The 12,043-nt window shown below is 40.5% G+C and overlaps 1 protein-coding gene across 6 annotated transcripts in view; it reads right to left on the bottom strand.

Moving 5' to 3' along the window:
- NRXN3 (neurexin 3) overlaps positions 1-12,043 on the bottom strand; it is a 1,437,186-nt gene that overhangs the window by 169,645 nt on the left and 1,255,498 nt on the right. The gene's annotated exons all lie outside the window — the stretch shown is intronic.

The following is a 12,043-nucleotide window of genomic DNA, read 5'->3' as shown; positions in this document are numbered from 1 at the left end:
GCTTTCATCCTAAACATAAAAAAGCAATTTGCTCTCACAGGCTGCACTGCACAGGCTACATCATTTGATTGCCCTTACCAGATATCAAAGAGAGAACCAGAGAACTACCTAACAACTGTGTAGTGACCCTGCAAAGTTCATTTCCGCAAGGTGAATTAGGCCTGTTTTCTAGGAGAGGCTAATAAGACACTGGACCCTAGATCTCACAGTTCAGATTTAGAATTAGAGAGGAAATATAAGCCTGCTCGTACATATTGGGTAGTCAAGGTCAAGGGGAGGGGTACAGAATCATTGGGAGCCAATAGCAGAGGAGCTAGCATTATGGACCATCTCCTGATGACACCTTACTGTAGGTCTAAAACACATAGAAAATATATCTTCAGTAGAGGCCAGTGAAACTGAGCTCAGGTTTTCAGAGTCAGATGGCTGTCATCCTTCCCACACTTACAGCCCAACTCCTACATGTTAATCCACAGAGGGATATAATATTCAGTACTAGAGCCTTATGCTATACAGCAGAAGAGCATGTCTGTGGCTCAAAAAGACTTCTGAGAGGAGAAAACACAGCAAATTCCAGAAGATTAACACTGTGGCAATGAAGGTGATAATAATGGTGACGGTGGTGGTGAAGGTGGAGGCGGCGACATGATCTACCTCCTAGGAAGCGAAATACTGAAGCATAAATAATAATGCTATTAAAACTCTTAATCTTCTCGCCTAATAATTGGTGACAACTAAGAGTTGGAATTAGTATTCCAATGAGACATAAAATTAAAGGAACTTTTCTGATCAGATACACTCAGTCCTTTTAAAACTCTTAGAAGCATATCGCAGCATGCAAGGTGTCAGAAGGGATGGATGAGGAGAGAAGGGAGGGATCTTTCTCCATTACTCTAGTTGTCTGACTTATTGGATAAGCAACAGGTTGGACATTCAAGGATAATAAAATTTAGTTGTGAGTCTGATGTCCTTCTAAGACTGAGTCACGATATTAGTTCAAATAGTCTTTGTTATCTTTGATTTCCTAATTGAAGAAGAACAAGGAGGAGGAAAGGGATGAGGGGGAGTGAGAGGAAGGGACAAGGAGGGGTGGAGGAGGAGAAGGAAGAGAATGATATGGGAAAGAAGTCCAGAACCCATATAAACTAAGGTGGAGGGAAGATTTCCCTAAATCTGATTTAGAAATCTGGTTCACTGATTCATTCAATACATAAATACATTGTCTATTAAGCACTTACTGTGCTTAAAGTCAATAAGTTAAGATGCTGGCGAGATTTTAGGCACTGATTTCCATATAGTTTGGTACGCTTCACTGATTTTCCCCGAAAGACAGGCTTTTCTCAACTTGCCAATTTTCCTTTAGTAAATGAACACATCTTGTGCACAACAAAAGGATGGGCAAGTACCCAGGAGTCTTGATCTTAGACAGTAGGCATCCAGGCTGATCAACACAGGCTGCTTTCAGCATGCGGGGAGGCTGAGACACCGGTGGACATCACTGCTCCCTTTGTGTCCTGTGCATAGTACACAGTGTAAAATAATGTCAGCAATTCTGACATTCTGCTCCCTGAAAAGAGAAATTCAGGCGCCTCCCTAAACGGTGACTCCATGTAGTCATGATTTCTTAAATCTCTGTTTATTGTGACACTCTGTTCTCAGTTTCTTTTTCTCTATCTCTGCATTCCCAGTACTAAACAAAGTACTTAGCATTAAAATAGGATACATGGGTACATGAACCTGATGATAGATTCTTTTGCATCTTTCATGGCCATAATTAATAATATTATGATCCATTTTATTCTTACTCCTTAATTCTCTAGGAATTCAGAAATAACAATATGACATTTCTACTTTCTCTTACTTAAAAAGTTGACATTCATTTCTAAGTGTTGGTGGTGTGGGTGGTGTGTGTGTGTGTGTGTGTGTGTGTGTGTGTGTGTGCGCGCGTGCCTGCATGTGTGCACGCACGCTGGTACCTGGTCGCCCTCATCTCTAAATAAGCAAAGCTATGACAACCAGAGTCAGAATCTGTTTAGCAGAATGAAAGGACTGGGGTGGTTAAGAAACCATAACTGCAGACACCATTACTCCCCTGCTCACCCCACAAATGTGGGCTGTTTATTGTGCAACGTGTCTTTACTGAGAAACCACTGTATAAATCCTGGATGCATGAAAAAAACTGCTGGTGATTCAACTCACCTCTGAGTCACTAATTAATCACAGATGGAGAACAGTTTCAGGGTGAGAGAAGAGACCCTTTAAACCAGCTTTCTGCAGCTTTTCACGCACAACAGTGGCAAAGCACAGTTCTGGCTCAGTGAGTTGGCTGATCAGTGAGATATATTCTTGGGCAGATTCTCTGCAAGATCCATAATAGATTCAGGGAAAGAAAAGATTTAATCTCTGCCAGAATAAATATCTGGTCCTTATCTAAGGCACCAGACGTTTGCCACTGTAATCGCTGTTTCAGAGAGATCTTCCTAATCCTGCCAGCACGCTGCCAATGCCAGTGGAGACCCTTACCCAGATGTTTCACTGTGTTTCCTACAGTGGTAAATGTGGCTGTGCTAGTCCTCAGATGTGGTCTCTTCATTCGTATAAAATTTCATTACTGCAACCACTTTGTCATTTGTCATGGGACCGCGGTGGCATTATAATCTGTGGCTAACTTCTTTGTCTTAGTTCATTATAAGCCTTGTGGCAAATACTCATATAGTTGCCCAGGTTTGAATCCATCACATTCAGCTGCCACGAAAATAAACTCTGCTGGTTCATGTGTCCAGAGAAGATGTGACAGATTAAAACATTGGCTTTGGAGTCAGTCCTGACTGACCTTGGGCAAGTTACTTAACTTTTCCAACCAAGTTACTTAACTGTTTCTTGATATTATATTATGGGGACCAGATACCTGCTTTACATACTTTATAGGGCTGTTGTAAGACTGAAATAATACGATTAATATGAGAGTACTTTATAAATAGTAAGACATTATACAGATATAAAAGATAAATGAGATTAGCAGAAGAAACCATCCAATCACTGACCATATATAACACTGATTACAAGATAAATGAATTGATACAATAGGATAAACGTGGGTTTTAACATAGCATGGTTCAAATAATACCTCCAGCTCTGAAAGCTGTAAGACCTTTAACTCTTGACTTTCCTGCTATTAAAGGGATATGTGGAGGAAGGGAAAGACTACCTCTGAAACTTGTGAGGAGTTCAGAAGAACACATGTGTGTGAAACTGAGCTGTGCATACTTTGGGACCTCAATAAATGCCAGTCATCTTTTCTCTTTCCTTCTCCTTATTAGCGTAGGCTAAAATAACAGCACAAGCTAAAAAGCTGTTGGTTTAGCTGCACTGTCGCCAAAAAATATTGTGGAAATAAACGTAAATTTTAGCAAACAAAACATTAAAAAAAACATTTGCAAGGGTGATTTCCTGTCCCAATTTGGTAGTTGCTCCCGCTTCATGTTCCTTGGTGCTTTTCACAAGCCTTTCCAAGACAAGCAAAGTGTAGCTGCAAAAGCGGCATGACTATAAATTTTAATAAGTCCATACCCCATCACTATTAAAGTTGCTACTGAGGCAATCACTTCAATCTATGCTCTTCCTCAATACTAAAAACAATGACGAGTAGTAAATCAGAAGACATTACCAAAGGATCCTCAAGTGCATTCAGGAAAAAATTGAATGGCGCAGAAAACCGCTGTCTTAAATAGCCAGCGAGTCATTGTTCATCAAAAATGACTGTTTACGAACCCACCTGGTTCCTCAAATTCGTCAGGTTCCAGTTTTATGATCCTCTATCAGCCACGTTACAGTTATTACTGTGGAGGTGACCCAAGAGATGCTACCAACAGAGGGGCCAGGTTTCAGGAGCAAAAATGCACAAGGGCAAGACATATCCTCAAGAATAAAGATCTCCCTGAAGGCAATCTCTTCATTCATTCCTGAGTGCCCCTGGGGACGGCAGAATGCACCATTCACGATTTTAGAAAACTGTAGCCGACAGAAACAGAACTGGGACTCTCAAATGCATGCCAGGGAGAGGTGCAAAGGAAGCACTCCTCAATATCTTAACTTCTAAGCTTCCCACAGAATTTGTGAGTTCAGTGCTAGGCAATAATACAAGGAGAACAACATGTATGTGATCCCTCTCGGGTCCAGACACTGCCAGCTCTGCCGTACCCATTTCTAAGTCGGGGTCATACTAAATAAAGTGACCAGTGGCACTGTTTTTCTCGTGCTGTTCACTTCATTGCGAGTGTGACACCGGCCTGACTTCTCCCACTTTCTCTCGATGACTGTATGGAGCAAATTCGTGGTAGTGTCTTCTTTGTCAGCCTATGTCACTGAGTTAGGATGGCAACAAGATAACTTGCGATGGACATGAAACATGAATGAGAAACACAGCTTGGTTGCTTGATGTCACCGAATATTTTAACTGTTTTGTTATTGAATCATAACCCAGACTTCCTTGATGGACAGAGTGGGTGATTGGCAAATATTCTGAATAATTTCCAAATTCTCATAATTACCGTTCATATAATTTTTATAGGTTAAAAAGATAGTCAAGGAATTGAGAATTTACCAACTACCTGGAGACATATTTAAGATTAGAATTCAGGTTTCTCTGACTTTAAAATCCATGGATTTTCCACCATGTTCTATTTCGGTCACATGTATTACATGTCGTAATTGAAATTATTTATATGATGGCATGTACATTATATATAATATACTTTATGTCTGCCTAACTTAATTGTGGGTATCTCAAAAATATGAATCCTAGCAGGTGCTGAGTAAATATTTATTAAATTTTTAGATAAGTGAATCAATAAGGAATTAGAATTTGTGGTTGTGGTAGAAAAAAATTGTGTAAATAAATGTTTATACCATGGGAGGCTAAGCAAGATTTGAACAATACGGAGTAGAAAACTGATCATCCATATTTAGATATTTTTTGCAATAAATCTTAGCCAAAACATATAGTCTCATTGTGTTTTATACATGCAATCAGTAAAATACAAAAAGATGAGGTACAATTTACTTGATTCATCAGATAATTTTGGCTGAGGGAAGATTTTGTTAAAGTTTTCTAGAATAAAACACTCTGCATTAGAACACCGTATGGGCTCTTTTCATGGCTATTAACTGTCTTTCAGTAAAAATCGTCAGTCTGTTCTTTCAATGTTATGGTTTCCTTGTTCTAGACCCAGGACAATTGTTAGCTAATAAGTGCTGAGTGTGCACTTTGGGAATGCAGAGCCATGTACTATCAAAGGATTCAAGAGATCTAAGGGGCCAGGTCTCTCCCTCAAGAAGCCTAAGACAGTGAATAGGCCCATCTGGAATCACCCAGACTGACAAGACTCCCACTGTGGCGCTAGGAGAGGATTCAGACTTTCACCATCATCCCATGACAATGACTCAGTCCCCTTCCTTGAAGAGCTTAAGTGTGGCTGTGACAGGAAGTGCAGAGGAGAAGAAAATGTCTGCTCTGGGCTCCAGAAGCCTTTACGATTTAGAATCAGAAGATCTGAGCGCAGTCACAGCTCTGCATCTGTTGTCCAGGTGAACTTGAACAGGTCCCTCAACTATCTGAATCTTAAGCTATAGGTATGAAAAGTAAGAACAACAGTATGAAGACAAGAAGAATGTTCATACCTGTGTTAAATGTACTTAAGAGAAATGAATAAAATTTTGGCAAATTCTGAAATGCTCTACAAAGGATGATATAAAATGATGTTAATAGTGGGGTGAAATTGGTGATAGCAGTGAAGCTGTTGGGGTAACTGGGTGAGAAATAGCAAGACAGATGATGGGCGAGTCAAAGGCTTTTGCACATGACTTACGGGATGCTTCTCTATGTGAAATGACTGTCTCCCATGCAAGATCAACTCCAGAATCTATACAGATTGTCTACAGAAAATTCACGTTAAACGGCTTGAAAACTAATTCCGTGTTCCTACATCTGCACAGGTCTCAGTGACCTTTGCACCCACCCAGCAAACTGCATCCACTTCTCCCTCTGGCTGCAGCTGTGTCTCACCTGGTGTTTTGCTAATGTCTGGTTGTGCGAAGTCAATCAATTAAAGCGGCTTAGATCTACAGACTGAAATACTAACAGAGGGCCAAGAGAGATAAGACTGATAAATAGCTCAAGATGGCTTCATCTCAAATTACAAGCAAAGAAAAACAGAGAGACAGAAAGCAGGGATGACAGCTTAGGACAACAGAAACTCTGACCCGAAGAGGGGAATCAAGGAAGGACAGGACAGCTGGTGCAAGTAAATAAGATGCAAGTCAGAGCCACGGCTCCAATAGTCACCGGTCACAAACTGGCATCCTGAGTCATCGTGTCCTTCAAATCCACTCTGAGCATTCACTTCTATTCCCAGACCCCAATGTCACACTGCCTTGTTTGGAAATTAAGTTTGACTACAAAGTAAAAATTAGAGTTCACTTCTATAGGAGCCCCAGTGTTGAGCCAAGACCCGGAGCAGTCTCCTGGCAGGATCCAGCAGACAGCTGGCAGGGCGGTGCTGACTAAAACCCAGTGCAGACTTCACATCTCCCATAAATGCCTTGGTTTCCCCCCAAATCTCTACCCTAGCTGTGAGGAAACCACTCGATGGCCTTAATAAAGAGACCTTAAGCCCTGTGCTCACAGTAACATAATAATCCTCGAAATTAAGAAGCACATCTTAAATTAGCTAGGATTTGTCCAGAACATCTTACACCTTACCTACATGCTTACAAAATGTGGTCCTGGAGCCGTGAGCAGCAGCATCACCTGGGAAAGCGTCAGAAATGCAAACTCTCAGATCTCACATCAGACCCTCTGCATCAGAAACTGTGGAGTGTGGCCCAGTAACCTTTTTTTTTTTTTTTCCCACAAGCCCTCCAGGTGCTTGCTAAAGTCTTGGAAACTCTTCTGTATATTAATACTTTGGTTTCACTAGAAAAGTAGATTCAACTGAAGGCGATTCTGTGCCCAGGGACATCTGGTAATGTCTGGAGACATTTTTAGTTATCACAATGGGGGGTTGGGTGCTACTGGCATCTAATGGGTACAGGCCAGGAATGCTGCTCAATATCAGACACAGTACAACAAAGAACTATCTGGCCCATGATATCAACAGGGCCTCTAGCAATACAAAACTTCAGTCACTCAACAAACATACATAAAGCATGTACTGCATCATAGAAACTGTTCTACAAATATTTACCTATGTGTTGAAATTTATTCCCTACAATACTTCTTCTATAAGGCATGTATGCATGCACACAATACATATGCACACACAATACACATATGTAAACCAGTGCATGCCTGGGTGTACACACATGCAAATTTTTATATATTTCATACGTAATTGTGGTCTAGCCCTCAGAGCATGGGGTGATCAATGAGCATGTGTGGATCATCTCTCTGACACTCCCCCTAATCTATGCTGTGCTCAAGTGTCCATTTTATAGATATAAATTGGAAATGTAAGCTCACACAGCCAGAAAGTGGCAAGTCTAAAATATATGTCCTATGTTATTTTCCTGATCTGGTCTTGTAACTCATAGCAATGAGTTAGCTAGCCTCTAAGAAAGCCTCCCAGGACATCTCCCCTGGCACAATGACATTAGCTGATAGTCCCAACTCCAATCTAGTCCTGTGACCCTTCGTTACGAACTAGGTAATTTTAGTCAGTTTCCATGAAAATGTATGATCAGGTCTGAGTAGGCTACAAGGGAGACACTCCCTCTCTTAGAACTAGATATTGCAGCTCAAGGATGAGCAGAAGTTGCCCTATGGAAGAGACACCAGTAAACAGCTAGTAACCTTTCAAGACCTGTTCCGTAGTTGCAAAGAAACCTTTAGCAATTCTCCAAAGTGTTTTACTATTTACCTATTTTTCAAGTGGCAGATTAAGTTAATATTATGGCTTCAAGGTGGGTGGACTTACATGAATAACAAACAATGACCAAGAATTCTTGGCTTAATAAATAAAGAATTCTCAGTCACCCCTATAGATGAATTCTCAGTCTAAATTCTATACCGTTTTCTCACTAAGGAAAAACAAATTAGTATACACATTTCAGAATTGAGAGGTGCGGTACTTGGGATTATCAGAAAATATAATGTAGGTTATTGCATTTTTAAAAATAATGCCTTTGTAGAATGGGTATGCAAACGTTGTAGGAGGCAGACTGGTCTGAAGCAGGGATCAGCAAATTGTGAGCCAAATCTGGCTGTTGCCTATTTATGTCAATAAAGTTTTATTGGGATGCAGCTGCGCTCAGTCATTTAGATATTGCCTTTGGCTGCTTTTGCATTATAACAGCAAAGTTGAGTGGCCGCACAGAAATCATGGGGCCTAGAAGCCTAAAATACTCTCTGGCCCTTTACAGAAAAATTCTGCTGACTCCTGTTGGCACCTTGCACAATTAAAGGCTAAGTATAATTTTTGTTTTAGTTTTTGACCAATAGTTTATGTTTAAGCATTTAGAATAACTCTAATATGAGTGGGAAGGTCAAGTGGGAAGGGAGCCTGTACCTGCTCATTCAACTATCACCTGGCAAATAGAACACACTTCTACTAAGCCAAGACAAAATATATAAAAATTCACCCAATTTAGGCATAAACTAATCTATCTCAGATGCCATTAAGGGTAGTTTAGATACTAAAATCAATTCACCATAATACTGTTTGAAGGTGAGCAGCTGAAGATACAGAGAAATAAATTAGAGGCTTCTGGCAAAAGATGATGGTAGCTAGGAATAGTCTTGGTAATGGAGGAGATGGAGCGAAGTTGTAAAGTTATTAAAATTATAATGATATGACATTCCTTTCTGAAAATTTATTTAGATCTCTGGAGTGAATCATGTACATGTTAAAGGCTTGGGACTCTAAAAGCGAGCACACATCACTCTGATGCCAGGACTGCAGTTTATTACATTAGATGAAATGAAAGAAGAAAATAGCATTGCGGCCCAATGAATATCTCAGTCTCCAGGGCTCCAATGCACCTGCAAGACACTTGAGTCCCTTGAGTGATAAATGGTGATTAACTGAGCTCTCTTGGTTTACCTGCAAGGAGATTCTAGTGTGTCATCATCTTGCGACGAGCATACTGAAATAGGGGCTCATTTTTCCTTTCCTGGTTATTGTAAACAAAATGGCCAGCAGACTGTAATATATCAGCAGCGTCTGTCCGCACACCCGGACGCTGGTGTGTGTGTCCTGGAGATAGTGTTGCAGCCAGGTATTTTATCCAGGTGATATTTTATGGTCCTCCCATTGGTCCACTATCACTACTGCAACAGTCTCGGTTGGATCATATCAGCATTTCTAATTCAAAAGGTTGATTCTGACCTACCTTCAACCACCATAATAAAAGCAACAGAAAAAAAATAAGTTAAATTTAAACCACTGCAGTGCATCAGGGGAAGGCAGGCCTGCTGGCCTCCATACCAGGGTCAAAGCCACCATTGGGGAGAGTAATCTGGAGACCTGAACAGAGATATGAAAAGAAGAATGCTTTCCCTGGGCCCTAGGTGAGTTTAATAAAAGTAACCCAAATGGGAAACTTGAAAACATGTCATGGGGATCTGACTCATGCCTTTGGAAAGGCTGTCAATCTACCAGCACTGAGAATGATTTCAAAACAGTGTGCTCTTTTGATAGAATAATTAGAGAACACATCTAATTTTACTTAAATTTAGCATCCCTACCAAATTGTAAAGCAAGTTTCAGCCAAACAGGGGAAGTACTTCTGAGATATGAGGAAGTCATCACTTCTCTATGATGTGGCATGCACTGTGAGCCATCCAGGAGCCAGCCACAATTTGGAATACACGAATTATTCATGGAGTTTATAATAAATCCATACTCAATATGAAGAAGTTTTCATATTAGGGTATTTAAAGAGCACAAACATTCCTTCTTCTCTCTCTTCTTTATGGGGGCACAACTTTATTCACTGATACAAAGATGCTAAAAAATTTCACCTGAAAGCCTAAGGAATACAATGTTAGAGAAAGAGTTTTGTGTGTGTGCATGTGTGTGTGTGTGTGTGTGTGTGTGTGTGTGTGTGTGTAGATCCCATGTAAGCATGTACATCTGTGTCTGTGTTTGAACAAGACCTTAAAACTTAAATACTCTAAAGCTGGTTTCTATGACTCTCTTCTTTGCGTTTTAAGTAAAGTGATAATGGCTCAGGAGAACCTAAGCCTCTCTGTGTCCATTAAAAGGCATCTGCAGTCAAGTTCTAATCCAGCCCTTGGACATTCCCTGGACAGTAAATATTGCCCCGGAGGCTTCACTTGCACAGAAGGCCTCCCAGGACTGTGAATCAATCGCAGACCTGACTCAGAACTAACTACAGATTCCAGGGTGAATAAAACATTGGAATGATCTAGAGTCGACATGAGCTCCAAGAAATGCAACTCATTAGTCATTAAAGAATGACTGATGCAGGAATAACCCCAAGACAGGACAGAGCTCCTAGGCCTGGCTCAGCCCAAAGCTAAACAAGGTACTCTTTCCTCTTTTAAGAAGAGACTTCATTGTGCCAGAGAATCCAGCTTTCCTAGCCAACATGCATAGGTGTAGAGAGCTGAATACAATTCCACACACATGTTCTCCCAGAACCAACTTTGATTAACTCGATCTCTCCTCCAGCTATCCCACAATCTCTACGGTATTGTTCAACAATAAAAACAGTTGTTTGGGTTGATCCATTTTAATTTTTTTAATGGAACAGTTCTTTTTTCCTAATCAGACCACAAGCATTGTGAGGGCAGAAAATGCATTTTCACTTTCTATGTCTTTCTCTACGTAGAGGGGTTCAATGTTCAGCTGAGCACCTGACAGAATGGTGAAAAGCATCTTTGCATCCCCCAGCAAGTCACTCTTCAGTGCATCCATGGTTGCATCATCCATTCATGGCTCATTTCCTGCTTCTCAATTCTGCAATGGGAGAGTGCTTTTGAAAATGTAGACAATGCCCACACATCATGGGACAATGGCTGCTAATTTATTTCATGTAGTCTATTGAACAGTCTTCAGGACATGTAACAAGCCTCTGTGGCCCAAGGAGGACAGCTCTGTGGACCTGGAGGTGAGAGATTCAATGTCACCCTGCTTCTTTATTTGGATTAGACTCAAACTAAAGTCCTAAAGGGAGACTCTACTCCATTCAGTTACCAGTTCCTTGAACCATTTGGTTCCCATTAAACACAATTTTAACTGTTGAGGTATCCAAGATGCCAGACTTCCAGAGAAACCCAATTTGATTTTCCTGCCTTCTCCTCAGTGCAGTGACTGCTGGTCAGGGTAATGTTTGAGCTCTGTCCTTTGGGAGGCTACCCTCTCTTCATAGTCTCTTAGGGACACTTCTGGATAGGCTATACTACAACCACCATCCATTTTTGATTTGCACTAGATTTAAGAAATTGATGGTCTTTACACACAATGATATTATTTTCCCCCCACAATTATATTCTTAAAGCAATACCTTTATTTCTCTAAATCAATGTTGCATAAGTCAGAGTCAAGTCATAGACGTTTTGTAGTCAAGTACCTACTGATCACACACTCCGTATAGGGCCCATCGGAAGCTAGAAGAATGGATTTGGCATCATTCAGTGCTCAAGAGTGAAAACCTCACCGTGGTACTGTGAAAAGGGCAATGGCACTGAAGTCAGAAGACTTGGATGTAAGTTCTAATCATTCACTGAATGCAGGTCCTGAGACAAGTCATAAATACTCTGGGTATAGTTTCTTCATATGTAAGACAAGATGGCGTCACTGGGCTTGATGGGTGATCATGAAGATAAAAAAAAAAGGATATTTGTGAAAGCAATTTGAAAAATATAGGGCACTGAAAAAATATATAATTCCAAAATAAATGGAGATAAAAGACAAATAGAAACAAGCACACAGTTCCCTAAATTAAGATAGAAAACGTAAAAAACATTCCCATTTAATATTTCCAAATAAACATCCACAGTCAGTCCTTGACAAATAGCCCA

This window comes from Pteropus alecto, unplaced genomic scaffold, assembly GCF_000325575.1.
Source record: "Pteropus alecto unplaced genomic scaffold, ASM32557v1 scaffold8, whole genome shotgun sequence".
NCBI classification, from domain to species: Eukaryota; Metazoa; Chordata; class Mammalia; order Chiroptera; family Pteropodidae; genus Pteropus; species Pteropus alecto.
This window is presented reverse-complemented; position numbering and strand designations above follow the sequence as displayed.